The sequence below is a fragment of the Struthio camelus genome, chromosome 12, assembly GCF_040807025.1.
Source record: "Struthio camelus isolate bStrCam1 chromosome 12, bStrCam1.hap1, whole genome shotgun sequence".
Lineage (NCBI taxonomy): Eukaryota > Metazoa > Chordata > Aves > Struthioniformes > Struthionidae > Struthio > Struthio camelus.
The window spans coordinates 26,584,194-26,599,789 of record NC_090953.1 but is presented as its reverse complement, the minus strand read 5'-3'; the positions used below and the strand labels follow the sequence as shown (position 1 = coordinate 26,599,789).

Here is a 15,596-nt window from a genome sequence, read left to right as displayed (position 1 = left end):
GCATCTTCTCCCACCTTCTCCTTTGCTTTCTTAGCATCCAGGCCTCCAAAAGTGCCCCCGAGGGGCAGAGACTGCTGTGGTTCACAGGCAGTGGACCACAGAGAGGTCCCCCCACAAGAGTGTGGGTGTCCTGGGCACAAAGCTGTTTCTCCCTTCCCTTCAGGGAGCTAAATCCACAGCTTCCTGATGGCAGGACCCTGCCCTTGCCTTTGTTGAACTTCAGGAGGTTCTTCTCCGCCCAGCTCTCCAGCCTGTCCTGGTCCCTCAGAATGGCAGCACTGCCTTCTGGTGTGTCAGCCACTCCCCCACAGTTTAGTATCCTCAGCGAACTTGCTGCGGGTGCACTCTGTGCCTTCGTCCAGGTCATCGATGAATACGTTGAACAGGACTGGACCCAGGACTGACCCCTGCGGGACAGCGTGAGCTACAGGCCTCTGTGCCACTGACCACAACCCTCTGAGCTCGGCCATCCAGCCAGTCCTCAGGCCACCTCACTGTCCACTCATCCAATCCACACTTGCTGAGTTTACCTATGAGAAAGTGATGGGAGACAGTGTCAGAAGCCTTGCTGAAGTGCAGGGAGACAGCGTCCATGGGGATGCTCTGCCCTCATCTACCCAGCCAGTCAGGCCATCAGAGAAGGTCAAGCATGATTTCCCTTTGGTGAACCCGTGCTGACTACTCCTGATCACCTCCTTGTCCTCCACATGCTCAGTGAGGACCTCCAGGATGTAGTTGAAGAAGCCCTTCTGGTTGTCCTTGGCATCCCTTGCCAGATTTCATTCCAACTGGGCCTTAGCCTTCCTCGTCGCATCCCTGCACACTCTGACAACGTCCCTGTATTCCTCCCAAGTGGCCTGTCCCCTTTTCCACATTCTGTAGACTTCCTTCTTCTGTTGGAGTTCTGCCAGGAGCTCCTTGCTCATCCATGCAGGTCTCCTGCCCACTTTGCTGGACTTCCTACTCAAGAGGGATGCACCCGTCTTGAGCCTGGAGGAAACGATGCTTGAATATTAACCGGCTCTCCTGGACCCCTCTTCCTGCTAGGGCCCTACCCCATGAGATTCCCCTGAGGAGGTCCCTGAAGAGGCCAAAGTTAGCTCTCCTGAAGTCCAGGGTTGTGATCTGACTTATATTACTTATTGCCCTGCTTCCTCCTCGTAGGAGCCTGAACTCCACTACAGCCAAGGCTGCCCCCAGCCTTCACAGATCCAACCAGGCCTCCTTTGTTTGTTAGCACAAGGTCAAGCAGCACACCTCTCCTTGTTGGCGTCTCCACCACCTGTGTCAAGAAGTTATCATCAGTGCTCTGCAGGACCCTCCTCGACTGTTTGTGCCTAGCTGTGCTCTCTTCCCAGCAGATGTCAGGGTGGTTGAAGTCTCCCGGGAGAACCAGGGCCTCTGATCGTGAGGCTACTTCCAGCTGTCTGTAGAAGGCCCCATTGACTACTTCTTCCTGATCAGGTGGCCTGTAGTAAACCCCCACAACAGTGTCACCCATGTTAGCCTGCCCTTTAATCCTTACCCATAAGCTCTCAGCTTGCTCTTCATCCACCCCGAGGCAGAGCTCCAGACATTCTAGTTGCTCCCTCACATAAAGAGTAACTCCACAGCACCTCGCCTTCCTAGCCTGTCTTTCCTAAAAAGTGCATAGCCATCCATGACAGCATTCCAGTCACGTGAGCTATCGCACCACGTCTCTGTAACTGCAACGAGATCCTGGCCCTGCAACCGCACACAGATCTCTAATTCTTCCTGCCGATTCCCCATGCCGCGTGCATTGGTGTACAGGCATTTCAGAGAGCCAAATGGGGCATGCAGGCTTCTCAGGAGAGGTGCAAGAGGATGCTCCATAGCCATGTCCCGCGCTGTGCCCCTGGCTGCATGCACCCGCTGGAGGCATCCTGACGTGAGCAGTGTTTTACTGACTATCCTGTCTCTATAACACTCCCCTTCCCCCATCTTGCCTAGTTTAAAGCCCTCCTTGCCAGGCTGGTCAACCTGTTGGCAAAGACACGCATGCCCCACTTGGTGAGGTGGATCCCAGCTCTCTCCATCAGCTCTCTCCATCAGATCTTCAAACAGGGTCCCACGGTCATAGAAACCAAAACCCTGCTGCCAACACCAGCGGTGCAGCCAGTTAACTCAGTGAGCATTGAAGCCGTGTGGAGCAGGTGCCCAGAGAAGTTTGGACTCTCCTTCCGTGGAGAGCAAATTCAAAATGTGTCAGGGCCAGGCACTGAGCGACCGGCTCCAGCTTTGGCACTAGTCCTGCTTTGAGCGGGCAGTTGAATTAGAGGCCTCCAGAGATCCCTTCCAGTCTGTCTCGTTCCACGAATTCCCAGCTCCCAGAGAGCGCTGCACTCTCCTCCCTCCTCTGCACCACGGCAGCAAGTGAGCCTCTTCCCCACAGGAACTGGAGCTCAGTCGTTGCTCAGCGCTTGGCTCATGTCCTGTCCTTTCTCTTTGACTCCCCAGCCCCTTTCCCTCCCCACACACACTCCTTCAGACTGCCACAGCCTCCCCCTGGGGGTTACTGTGGTAGAGCCCTCCCTACGCAGCCCTCCAGTCCCCAACCAAGGCAGAAGGAAGCCCTCTTGCTTCCCCAGGAACTGGCCATGGGGCGGCATTGCGGGCAAAGTCTTTGGCTTCTCAGTTCATCAGCCTTCAAAGCGCGTGGGTGTGACGCGCCACTAGAGGGGTGTCTGGGATTCTTTCGGATTCCCGAGTTAGCTGCGCTGAACCGGGGAGATTGTCATTTGTCAAGGGTGAGAATTTATTAGAGATGGGAGGTTATAACAAAGCTAAAAGTGCAGTGTAGTATAGCGAGAAATATAACAGAACTGAAAGTACATATACTTATCAGAGCTGTACGGTTAAATCACGGGTGCACGGTGGTACGGTGACCGCTCTCGCCCCTCACGGGCCACCCCTCCGGTACAGTTTTCCCCGGATTCTCCTCACCACGCTGTTGACATTAGGGGCATCCCCACTGACGGGTGGGTCCTCGGGTCTGCAGGCCAGCGGACCATGGGTCCAAGTCCGCAACAAACCCATGGGGCTTCCTCTCTTTTACACCCAGTCGAAACAACGCCAGCCCACAGGTATACAAAAGCTGTATGGCTCTAGTCAATAGCAGAGTGCATACCAACAGGTAACCTCGTGCCCAGCCCAGCCCTCGTACCCAGCATGGGTAGCAATTGTTGGTAACGGTACGCCCAGTAACAGGTCGTTCTGTGGGGGATGGCTCCACAGCCCCTAGATGTTTGTGGTGTGGGTCTGCGGTGTCACTTCTCCTTCATGTGGTCTTGTCAATCATGGGGTGGTTAGAGGGTGTGCCCCCAGGGTGCAGCAACCCCACAGCCATGGTGCACCTGGGGTTCGCTAACTCCTGGGGAGCACCCCAGAGCAAACCCCTCTTCTATGGGCTACACCATCCGGAGTCCCACACTTGCCTGTGTGGCGCCTGCCGGTGGGAAAGACATGCGTACTCTTGCCATGACTCAGGAGCACCGTGACAGCATGTTGGCTTGTCCAGAGCAAGAATACAGAGCTCAGGTGTGCTGAAATCAAATCACAGCTCCAAGTCACACTTTTCTCTCCATTCCCAGGGAGAGAAAGACACCTATATTCTCCAAGGGCAGAGCTGGATTTTTCTGAGTCACTGCGCTGAGTTTCTGGGTTCTTGGAGAGCAGTGGGAGGGTGGCCTTGGGAGACTGTTCAATGAGACCACGGGGCTATGCTGGGCCCTCTTTCTGCCTGCTCCTGGCACTGCTGAGCAGAGAGAGGGACCCCCTCTGTCACAGCCCTGAGGGCACTGATAGGCTTCAGTGCCCTGACCAGCCTCAGCTCGGACCTCCCCCCCCCACCACCATGCACCCTCTTCCTGTGGGCCCAGGAGCCCCATTTAAGCTCAGCCCTAGGCCTTTCCTCTGGCTGCGCTATGTTGTGGGAGTACTAGTCTCTGGCTCTGTCACGGCCATGTCCCTGCCTAGCCATGGACCCCATTGATCTGGACACTGACCCGCGGTCTGACGTCCCAGCCTGACCTCAGACCTGCCTTTTCACCATGGACCTGCCTGGTGATCACTGGACTGCGTCTGACCCTCACCACCCTTGCCAGACCCGATTCTGACCCTGACCCTGAGCTGCAGATTTACTTCCCAGCTTGACCTCGGACCTGCCTCATCACCAGGTGAACTTCCCTGGTGATCTGTACTCTTTGCTGAGCCTCGCTAGCATCTCCAGGCCTGCCCTGTTTGCCTGGCTTGGTGGCGGTGGGAAGGGACCCTGGCAGGCAAGGTCCTTGCCCAGCCAGTCGTGTTATCGCACCCGGCTCCCCATCCCTTAGGGATCAGCCGGCGCTTGCTGCTCCCGGACACTCAGGCTCCTCCTCTAAGAGGCTGGAGCAGCACGGGGTCTGAATGGTGAAAAGCTTTTAAAGAAGCTCTGAAGGTGCCCCTCTCTTTCCACCTTGGTTTTGTCTACAGTACAGGAAAACAGTGACAGATACCGCACAAAAAGCCACTTCTTGGAAGCTGTTCCCCTCCATTTCTTGGTTCTGCAGAGTGGCCTGCAGTGCTCCAGCTGTTGTATATTCAGCTGCAGAGAGCCTAACGGAGCTGGCCCCTGACCTGCCACCATGGTGCCTGTGTCAAGGGGTCCGGTGGCCTCCCACTTGCATAACCAGGGGGGCACCCAGACCCACATCCTGAGGCAGCAGGAGGTCAGTAAGCCCTCAGTTTCCTGTCGGCTAGCGGAGATGTTTGAGGCTAGCAGAGCATATTTTGTGCATGCGCAAGTCAGGGCTTGTCTGAAAGCGTGGCTCACTCGCTTGCTCACCCAGCGCACGGTGTTTGGCCCTGCAGAAAAGCCAGCTGGACAGGAAAGCGCCCTGCAGAGGCGAAAGCCGCTCTGTTTCTGGCCATGTCCTCTCTCTGCTTCCCTCGTGCTTTCTCCGGTGCTTATGTGGGCCCATGATGAGTGCAGCTTCACGGAGCTGCACCGGGAGAAAGTAACTCCCCACGTAAATCAATGGTTCCCAACCAGCATCACCCTCTACACCAGCTCCCTGTCAGGAGAGTGTCAGAGCCAGCGTGAGGGACAAGGTGGGATTGGGACAGAGGGGCATGTGGCCATCCCTTTCAGCAGCAGCTACTTGTGGGACTGGCACAGCCGTAGCATGGCCTTATCCCGTAATAGCAGGGCTCACCGTTTCAGGAGTCGCTAGTGATAATCGCTCTCGTTGAGCCAAGCTTGCCTGTACAGTCTCTGCAAGCGTGTGCGTGTGTGTGTGCGCGCGCGCATGGGTGGGCGGGGGCAGGAGGTGGGGAGGGGGCCTTGGCAGTGTTCCTTTACAGTGCAAGAAGGGAGATGTGCCCACAGGCTCCATTTGCACCCCAAGCTGTGTGGGGAGGGGATGGCCACACAGGAAAACCCAGAGCCAGGCGGGGGGGCTGTCCATGGTGCCTAATCTACACTCCCGGCCCTAACACACTGCCCCCGCCCACCCAGAGCATCCAGGGGGCTGGGACATTTCTGAGGCAGGAAAAGGTGGCCCTGAGAGGCCCCGCATGGGCAGCTCTGTGGCACCAGCAGAGAGGGCACCCCAAGGCTGGTGGTCTGAGCCCACCGCAGGACGCCGTCCTGCTGGCAGCGGAGCTGGGGAGGTGGTGCTTCCTGACCCACCAGGTTCTGCCCAGCTTGCCCTTCCCCAGCCCCCAGCCAGGCTGGCTTTGGAGGCGGGCAGGAAGAGGAGAGCAGGGGCAGAACTGGGGCCAGCAGGAAGGCTGTGGGGCAGCGGGCACTTCTGTGCCTGAGATGAGCACAGCTGCCTGCCAAGCAGCTGGTCTGCGCTTGACTCCTGGCCATGATAACCTCCACCCTCAGCAGCTCTGCCGCTTCAGTGCCTTCCATGTGCTTTTGCCAAGGCAGGCATTGCTGAAGGAGGAGGGGGCCTGTCTCTCCTGGGCTCTGTGGGGTGCCCCACCGTGGCTGTGCATGCAGGGAGGCTGCAACAAGGGGAGTGGCTCCCCTCAGGGGATGAGAGCTTGCTGGAGAAAGCTGAGCTGTGTTCCAGCAGGAACTTCCCTGAAGGAGGTGGAAGGGCTTCTGCAGGCACCTGGAAGAAGAACGTTTTGTCCGTGTTGTCTGGGAACAAAACCTGTCCTGCACTGCTTGGAAGGCAGCTACGCTCACCATTGCACCACCAGCACATGCGGACCCAGGCGTGCCTCCTGCTCCCCACAGCTCATGAACTGGCTCTGCCTCCTCCTTCCAGCCCCCCTGCACACACATTTCCTCCTCTCACAGTCTCTCCAGGCTCTTCCCCATCACCTCAAAACCCTCACACCTGGGGTGGGGGGGGAGGCCGGAGCTGGGCCATGGCTTCCTTGCAGTCTTTCCCCTTCCACTCCTACTCCTGGGCTCTCTGCTTTCTCTTCCTTCTTATACACCTGACACATTTCCTCTCCACCATCACTGGATGCCTCACACTGCTCCCTTCCTTTTCTCCCCTCCCGCCATGGGGATGCCGGAGGGAGAGTGAAACCATCCTCCAGCATCAGCATATCCCAGAGGCCAGCCTGACAACCAGGCACTGGGAGCTGCAGCCATCGCCCTGGCACCATGTCTCTCAAGGCCTCTCCAGCACTGGCTGCAGGGGCCTCTGGTGCCTGACTGCGTGGTGTCCACAGAGTGGAAAGGACATGCCCCAGCACAGCCTGGCCCTCAAACTCCCCGGGAGCCAGGTGCCACAGCACAGGGCACCCGCTCACTGCTGCAGAGCAGTTTGGGGCAGGTAGTTGTGGCCGAGTGGTGAAGGCGATGGACTAGAAATCCATTGGGGTTTCCCCGCGCAGGTTCGAATCCTGCCAACTACGGGGCGCCATCTCCTTTTGGGCTGCCTGGAAAGGCCACGCTCCAGACCAGCCCTGCGGGTACGGAGGGTCCCTCCAGCTGCGCAGCTGCACAGCAGCACAGCAGCACGTCAAGCCCGGTCACACAGCAAAACACCCACCCTCCCTCTACGGCTCTGCTCGCTCTCCCCCCACCCCCCCCCCCAACTTCCTGCAGTCCTGGCAGGCACAACACACCTTTCCCAGGTGCGAAAGGATGAGATGACAAAGGGTGCATTTAGCCTGTTTAGCCTTTAAGCTCCACTTTATGGGAAAAAAGCCGGTGGAAGCCAGACTCAGCGTTAACCGGTGACATTGGGAGACCATCCCTCTTGTGTCACAGACCCTGACCTGTGTGCTAGACAAGGGCAGGAGGTTTCTCTCAGCTCATGCCCTCCAGCTCCCGACAGAGCAGTGGCAGCACAGCCCCTGGGAAGGAAGAGGGGCTGCTCTTGCCCTCCCTGGGAGGTGCAGCACCTTAAGGAAAGGGGAAACCCCAAGGGTGTCATGAGGCGAGAGCCCAGAGAACGAGAAGCCGAGACAGGTCCATGCTGGGCTGTCTGTCCCCCACAGCCTTCCCACTGAGGGATGGGGAAGCAGGCCGCCAAGGCACAGGAGAAGCTCCAGGAAGAAAAGCAGCAGTGGAGGGGGCACCTGGAGTTGAACCAGGGACCTCTTGATCTGCAGTCAAATGCTCTCCCACTGAGCTACACCCCCTGCATCATGCACACCACTGCTGGACTCCCCATGCTCACGTCTGCACGCCCAGCCTTGTCCCTCTTGCTTTTGCTTTTTGCCTCCTCTTCCTGGCTGCTCCCCGCTCTGGCGTGTGCATGGGACAGGCAGCCAGCAGCCACAGCCACAAACAGCTGGCCCACACACCAGCTACCTCTTCCTTCGCCCTCACCAACAGGCTCTACCACCTCAGCCTGCACGCAAGCCACGGCTTCCCTGCTGGGAGCTGCGAGCAAGCACAGCCCAGGCAAGGGCAGGGCCCTTGGCAACCAGGCCCCGTCCCACAGTCTCCAAACAGGCTCCACAGTTCCTGGCTTTGCTGTAGCTTTGCCATATTCCTGGCCGGCCCTGCGAGCCCCTGTAGCAAATGCAGGCTGGGCCCTGTTCTCCCAGCCATCGCTGGCTCAAGGCCTCTGACCCTCCTGCATGTCTGCCCTGTGAGCCCTTGTCCCCCTCCTCCTCAGTGCAGCGGGAAGTGACGCTGTGGTAGAGACAACCCACCCGCTCATGATGAGAAGTGGACAAAATCTTCTGTAGCAGCCCAAGGAGGTTTCCAGGTCACAGACTCCCTTTCCTCATGGGGACGTCCAGCTCCCCAGCCTCTGCCACGAGGGCAACATGCTGGGACTCAGGTAACCCCTGGGGGCTTGTGGAGGGAGTCAGGGATGACTGCTTAGCACAGGAGGTGAAAACAGGGACAGGCGAGAAAGCACAAATAGAGCCTCACTGTCCAGGCATACCGCAATGGTGGTAGGAAAGGCAAAGCTTGGCCTGCGTTGGAACTGGCAGGGCACATCAAGGACATAAAGAAGAGCTTTTACCGCTGCAAATGCTGTTGCTACCGCTGTTCACCTTGAGCCTAGCAAGGCCTTTGTCAAGGCCTTGTCTCTCACAGCATCCTTCGAGCCAGACCGGTGAGTTACAGCCTGGAGCCTGACGACGCTAATGTGAGGGGAAAATGGGGTGGACCGTTGGGCTCAAAGGCCTTTACTCAGTGGGAAAAAGGGCCATCTGGCGACTGCTTCCTAGTGGCCTCCCTCAGGGATCAGTCCAGATGCCAAAAAGCTTTAGGCTTTTTATGGGCGACCTGGACAGTGGGACAGAGGGGCCTTTCAGCAGGTTTGTACAGCAGGCCAGACTGGGTTCTGTTCCCTCAGGACAAGTGCAATGGCAACAACCTGGAGAGAGCTAGTGGCAGAGGAAGAGGCTGAGGGTCAGGCCTGCAGCACAGGCCATATGAGGAAGGTTGAAGGCATTGTTTTTGTGGCGCCTGGAGGGGAGAAGGCAAGGAGGGGAGGAGGGGATCACACTGCCATCTCCCACCAGCTACAGCGGGTTATGGAAAAGGCAGAGCCAAGCTCTCCTCAGAGGTGCACAGCAAAACAGCAAGGGGCACAGTTCCAGGTGCAACCAGGGAGATGTCAACTGTCTCTTTGGAAGAACAAGTCACAGGGAGCACGGCACAGCCCTGGAAGAGGCTGCCCATGGGAGAGTGGCGTCTCCCTTCATTGCAGCGTTCAGAAGCTGGCCGGGCAAGGCCCTGAGCCTCCTGATGTCGCTGGGAAGTTTGGCCTGATTGGAACGGGGCGTTGGCCCAGAGGGCCGCCAGAGATCCCTTGCAACCTGAAACAGTTTGGGCTGCACTGAGTCACGCAGGCCCTGGACCAGCAGCAGAAAGGCAACAGCTTTAAAGGCAGGAGCAGGAGATTGCATAGTGGCACCAGTTGTTTCAGGAAACGTCCCTCAGGAAGGAGGCAGTTGTGGAGGAGCGAGGCCAAAAACCCTGGTATCGCTGGCACGCCTGAAGCCAGGACACCGTCTCCACCCAAGTCAGCAGCACACCGACGCACGTTTCCCTGGAGTTTGGGGGTTTTCCCCGCTCTTCCACGTTACGAGGGCTCCCATGTGTTCCAGGAGGCTGAGTCAAAGCCTATTTGGAATTAAAATGCCTTGAGTGGGCCACTCCATCCACGGCCCAGGAAAAACATCTGTGAGCTTTTGCCTCACTGCTCTGACCCACTCCTAAAAAAGCAGGCCATCCAGGCTTTTGGCCCTGGGATGAACTTGCTAAGGAAAACGGGTCAATTTGGGTGTGGAGTCCCTTTCAGGGAAGGGCACAGGAACCTCTTTGGTCACTGTCCCACGCCTCGGTTCTGCACTCCCCAGTCAGAGCCCCGGGCTGGCAAAGCATGAAGCCCCCGTCAAGTTCTCTAAGGACATACCCATGGAGATCCCCAGGAGTGACTGTCTGCCCTTCCTCCCTTGCAGGGACCTGCCTTGCTCTCTGCCCTCCTCTTCCTCGTCCAGAACCTGCTATCGTTCCCTGGGCCCTAGGCAGTGGAATCTGGCTCTGGTGTGGCCTGACTAGCGCCAGCAATGTCCTCAACTCTGAATACTGGGAATGTTCCCCAAGTTTCCCTGGGGAACGAGGTCAGCCACACCCCACTTCTCCTCTTCCTGTGGGCTGGATTGCTGTCATGGTGGTGACACAACTTTGATACGCGGGCTGCCTCAGCTTGGCAGGTGAATGGAAATGTTTAGGGACTTTACCTCTTTCCCGTTTCAAGGGGGTAGTTGTGCGCAGTTGGGAAGGCGAGGGTTCTTTCAGGCAGAAGGGGGAGATCTGTGTTCAGCTGCAGGGATGCCTGCACACAAGAATCTGCGCCTCCAGCGGATCGTCCCTAACCAAATAGCCAAGTGCATCCTCTGCCACCTTGAACGCAGCTTGAACTGTTTGTTTTGGCAATCTGGTACGACCAGCCTGTCCACCGGTGCTTGAAACCCACCGTAATGGGTCGTATTCCAAAAGTGGGTCAGCGTCCCTGTGCTGTGTTACTCGGAGGGCGTGGGAGCTTGTATGCGCGCAGTGTGTTGTTAAGAGGTGATTGCTGCGACTTCTGTTCAGCCCAATCTTTTTCTGCTGTGACAATCTGATCAGTTTCCATCCTTGCTGCTTCACCCAGAACTGCACCCGGACCTGGGGCAATAAGCAGTGGGCTAAGCAAATCTTTGCTGCCAGGCCCTCAAATCCAGCCTTAAGGTGAGATGTAACGCTTGTTGTGCATTTTAAGAAAACCAGCCGCAGGCCCCTCGGGGACATGCAGCTAGAACTGGATTTGGAGGGCACAGAGAAAGATGAGGAAAGAAAAGAAAGGCTGATCTGGTGGGGGTCTTGAAAGGGCTGGAGGCCTGAGCGCACTGAGTTCCCAGCTCCACCTCACAGAGCCAGGCCTCGCCATGCTGCCTCTGGCTCTGCTGCACTCTGAGCTCCTCGAGAAAGAGCTCGTGCTCGTCCGCTCTGCTGAGTCTCCTGCTGACGGCAGGACGGTTTGGGGGTTAGGAATTGCTGTAGGTAGGATGTGATTGCCACAAGGTAGAGCTGGAATGGGAAAAGGCAAACGCTTTGCATGCCGCTTGTCCTGGGGAAACGGGCAATTCTCTGTGCCTCACTCAACCCAGGAAACATGTGTCTTGGTCTCTGTGCTGCTTTTTTTCCTTTTTTCCTTCCTGCTCATTAAAGATGTTGTGCAGCATAGCTGGAGACTCGTGGTGGTGTTTCTTTCTCCGCCAGCCTCCGTTAGCCACCCGCTCTGCACAGGAAAGCATTCCCCCCTGTCCTGAGCTTACCTCTCTCTGCCAGAACCTGAGGAGGGAAAACCAAGGATGGAGAATCCACAACCTCTCTGGGCCACCTGTTCCAATGTTCAGCCAGCCTCACGCTAAAGAAGCATTTTCTCACGTTCAAGCTGAATTTCCCGTGTTCAGTTTGTGTGCGATGACTCTTGCCCTGTCAGTGGGCACCACCGAGAAGAGGGGCACCACTCCCTTGGTCTGTCTTCGTTCGACCCTCCCGTTGGATAGTTATACGCACTGGTAAGATGCCCCGTGAGCCTTCTCTTCTCCGGGCTCAACAGTCCCGACTCTCTCAGCCTCTCCTCATATGAGAGGTTCTCCAGGCCCCTAATCATCCTTGTGCCTCTTTGCTGGACTCGTGCCGGTAGGGCCCTCTCTTTCTTCCACTGCGGAGCCCAGAACTGGAGACCGCGCTCCAGATGTGGCCTCTGGAGCGCTGAGTAGAGGGGAAAGCACCACTTCCCTTGACCTGGTGGCAACACTCTTCCTCACGCAGCCCAGCCTACCGTGGGCCGCCTTTGCCACAAAGGCACGTTGCTGGCTTGTGGTCAGCTTGTAGGGTGCCAGGACCCCCAGGTCTTTTCTGCAAAGCTGCTTTCCAGCAGGTCGGCCCCCACCATGCCTGGGTGTTATTCCTCCCCGGGTGCCTGGGGTTATTCCTCGCCGGGTGCAGGGCGTTGCACTTTGCCTTGCTGAACTTCCTGCGGCTCCTGTCTGCCCGTTTCTCCAGCCTGCCGAGGTCCGTCTGAACGGCAGCACAACCCTGTGGCGTATCAGGTACTCCTCCCGGTTTTCTCTTATCAGCAAACTTGCTGAGGGTGCATTCGGTCCCATCATCCAGGTCATTAATGAACAAGTTGAGCAGTATTGGGCCCTGTATCGACCCCTGCGGGGTCAATACCAAGCCTTGGCCACACCAAGCCTTGTGTCCGTCTTTCTTTTGCCTTTTGTTTCCTCTTCCTGGCTGCTCCCTACTCTGGTGTGTGCACAGGACAGAGAAGCAGCAGCCACAGCCACAGTCAGCCAGCCCACACACCAGCTGCCTCTTCCCTTGCCCTCAGCAACAGGCTCTGCCAGCTCACTCTGCATGGACCCTTCCCTGGGAAACCTCCCAGCACCTCTGGCTTGCCATGACCCAGGCACGAGCTGTTCCCAGTTCCAGCCTCCACCAGTTCCTCTGCATTCCCCTCTGTCCCTAGCTTACCTCTCTCTGCTGGAAACCGGGGAGGGAAAACCTCCTCTCCCCCATCACAGCGAGTCCACCTGTAAGCATGGGGCACTGCCCGATTTGAGTGCAGCTCCCCAAACGGATACCAGCGCACCAAAACTAAGCCAACAGGCACAGAAAGACAGAAAACCAGGACAATCAAGTCCACAGGCAAAGGTGAGGTTTCTGTCTTTGTGGGCTTCCGAGAACAGGAGTGTGACTCTGTAAGTGGGTGATCAGGGCACCCTGATGTCTCTCAGGGTCAGCCTTGAGTCCCTCCTCGGAGAGCACGCAAGAGCTGCCTTCGGGGGCGGGGGTCTTCATTTCTTGTGCCCATGTACTCAGCAGGTCTTGCATGCGTGCTCAGGAAGCAGCAGCTTTTCACAGCCTGCCCTAATTTTCCCCGGGTAGGAGACAGCAGCAGTGTTACGAACTATGTGTTAGACATCCACATATTCCCATGGGTCTGAAAGCCCACCAGGCTGCCTGTTGTGCCAGAGGAGGACATGAACCCTTTGGCCGTTTGCCCGAGAACCTTTTTCCCACTGGTTGCTGTACTGCTGAGGAGAGGCAGGACTGGGAGGTGTAGGGGGCGGAGGGGCAGAGGGCATAAGGCAGTATGCCAGGGAGGGTGGCAATCGGTATTTCCAGCAGTCAGCAAATACACTAGGGAATGAAGTGGGGAAGATGGATTTGATGAGTCCTTGTGCTCCTTCTGCACTTCAGTATCCTGTCTGGCCTGGCGTCTCCCAAGAGCAATGTTTGTGCCAAGAAGAGCAGACAGGCAAAAACGCGTCCTTAGTGGTGAGCGTTAATGACACGGCAGCAAAAAGCGGACATTTTGTGCTCAGCTGAGCTGTGGAAGGGCACCTTCAGTGCCCTTGACAGGCAGGGTCAAGTTGCCCGTCTGAGCCTGAATCTCAGCTGGAGACCTGGCATTCCTTTGGGAATCAGACACTCCGGGCCTTGTCTCTTTTTTGCTAAGACAGGTGGTTACTTACAGGAGGCACTGGAGGCAAGAAGCACCGGGGCTGCTCAGGAGCAAACCAAGGCCTCGTACTTACAAGCATGCAGCCAAACACCAAGCCACATCCCGTGTCACTGTTCAGTCCCCCAGTTCATGCATTACTCTTCCCAAAGCTGTACCACCCACATCTCCCAGCAGGGACTGCTGCTCGAGTTACACCATCTTTGCAGTAGGTGGAGCTCTTCTGCGGACTCAGGGCTGTTGCCTCTGCCTTCCCTCTCGGGCCAGTCCGCACCTGGCAGCAAGTGAACAGGGCTCTTCAAAGTGTCCTTCCTCCCTCTGCAGGAGCCCCTGGGCATCTGCATGCCAGGTGCCCTTGCAGGGACTCCACTGGTGCCGTCATGTTTCTGGTTCCAGCAGTTAGGGGCTCTGTCAGCTCCCCAGGAGCTTGGTATCTCACGGGCACTTATTTCAGAGCAGAGCTGTTGTGTCCCGGAAGGCCTTCAGCACTTGAGGCAGCAACGTGCCCTTGCAGCAAAGGCGGCTGGCAGCATCCTGGGCTGCGTTAGGAAGAGCGTTGCCAGCAGGCTGAGGGAGGTGTGATCCTTCCCCTCTGCTCAGCACTGGTGAGAGCACATCTGGAGTGCTGTGTCCATTTCTGGGCTTCCCGGTACGAGAGAGACAAGGCCACACTGGAGTGAGCACAGCAAAAGGCCACAGAGAAGGTCAAGGGCTTGCGCCATCTGTCATACCAGGAGAGGCTAACAGAGCTGGGATTGTCTAGCCTGGGGAAGAGAGGGCTAAGGTTTGGGGGGGAGGGGTGGGGGGGAATCTTATCAATGTGTATAAGTACCTGAGGTGGTGGACGAAGAGGGGGAAGAGGGAGTAGAGAAGAGAGAGCCAGCCGCTTCTTGGCGGTGCCCAGGGACAGGGCAAGAGGCAGTGGGCACAAGCCATGAAGTACAAGACATTCCACTTAAACACACAGAACCCCCCCCTGTTTTACTGTGCGGGGCTGTCAAACATGGGAACAGCTTGCCCAGAGAAGCTGTGGAGTCTCCATCCATGGAGATTTTTCAAAACTTGACATCACAGGGCCCTGAACAGACTCCTTTTCTTGACCCTGCTTTGAGGAGGGGTTGGACTAGATAGTCTGCAGAGGTCCCTTCCCACCTCAGCTGTTCAGTGATCCTGTGACCCTCTGCCCAAACCCGGTGCCAGGGGCACGAGAAGAGGGAAGGAAGACCGGAGTGCGTAAAGCAGTCTACCCAAGAGCAACGCAAGGGTGTAAAATGCAGTCAGCTGAGGCAGGCCCTCAGTGAAGCAGAAGCCTGAGGTCCCACTGAGACTTGAACTCAGATCGCTGGATTCAGAGTCCAGAGTGCTCACCATTACACCATGGGACCGCCTGGACACCTCTTCTTGCCGCTCTGTCGCTATAGCAGGGCTGAGCCACATGGTCCTGGCTGAGCCAGGGGCTTTCTGCATCTCCCCGGCAACGCCCATGCACAGCCTTTCTGCAGGCCCTTGAGGCACCATGCAGTCAGAAGCGGGCCCTTCAGGAGAGCAGCAGAGCCCTTTGCAGAAGCCTGTCATGCTTCTAGCAAAGGAGGTAGCACCTTCATTCTGGGGCGCTTCCTTCTGCAGGGCTATGCCTCGGGGGGCAGGGCAAGCAGCCTGGAAGCTGTGCTCGGTGACAGACCTGCTGCTTTGGCCAAGGCAGGCATTGCTGAAGGAGGAGGGGGCCCCTGTCTCTCCTGGGCTCTGTGGGGTGCCTCACCCTGCCTGTGCATGCAGCAAGGGGAGTGGCTCCCCGAGGGAACATGAACCTGTTGGGGAAACCTGGGCTCTTTTCTGGCAGGAGGTGGAAGGGCCTCTGCAGGCACCTGGGAGAAGAAAAGTGTGCGTGCGTTGGCCAGGAATCGAACCCGGGTCAACTGCTTGGAAGGCAGCTATGCTCACCACTATACCACCAACGCATGCAGACCTATGCCTGCCTCCTGCTCGTCCCAGGCACTCTCTGACCCTCGCTGAGCTTTCAAGACTATCCCGGGAGTCTGAGAGGGGAGAAAGATGCAGCAGAAGGAAAAAGAATAGGAAGCAGCATTGCCCTGCCCCTGCCTCTTCTCCTGATGCTGCAAAAACTTGCAGAAGTTT

The 15,596-nt window shown here is 57.4% G+C and overlaps 4 non-coding genes across 4 annotated transcripts; 1 reads left to right on the top strand and 3 right to left on the bottom strand.

Moving 5' to 3' along the window:
• The first annotated feature begins 6,800 nt into the window (after nt 1–6,800).
• TRNAS-AGA (transfer RNA serine (anticodon AGA)) lies at nt 6,801–6,882 on the top strand. Its single transcript has one exon. It is a non-coding gene; the product is annotated as a tRNA-Ser (tRNA).
• A 660-nt stretch (nt 6,883–7,542) lies between these two features.
• On the bottom strand, nt 7,543–7,614 carry TRNAC-GCA (transfer RNA cysteine (anticodon GCA)). The gene has a single exon. It is a non-coding gene; the product is annotated as a tRNA-Cys (tRNA).
• A 7,159-nt stretch (nt 7,615–14,773) lies between these two features.
• TRNAQ-CUG (transfer RNA glutamine (anticodon CUG)) lies at nt 14,774–14,845 on the bottom strand. Its single transcript has one exon. It is a non-coding gene; the product is annotated as a tRNA-Gln (tRNA).
• Nucleotides 14,846–15,346: 501 nt separating this feature from the next.
• TRNAG-UCC (transfer RNA glycine (anticodon UCC)) lies at nt 15,347–15,418 on the bottom strand. Its single transcript has one exon. It is a non-coding gene; the product is annotated as a tRNA-Gly (tRNA).
• Nucleotides 15,419–15,596: the final 178 nt, after the last annotated feature.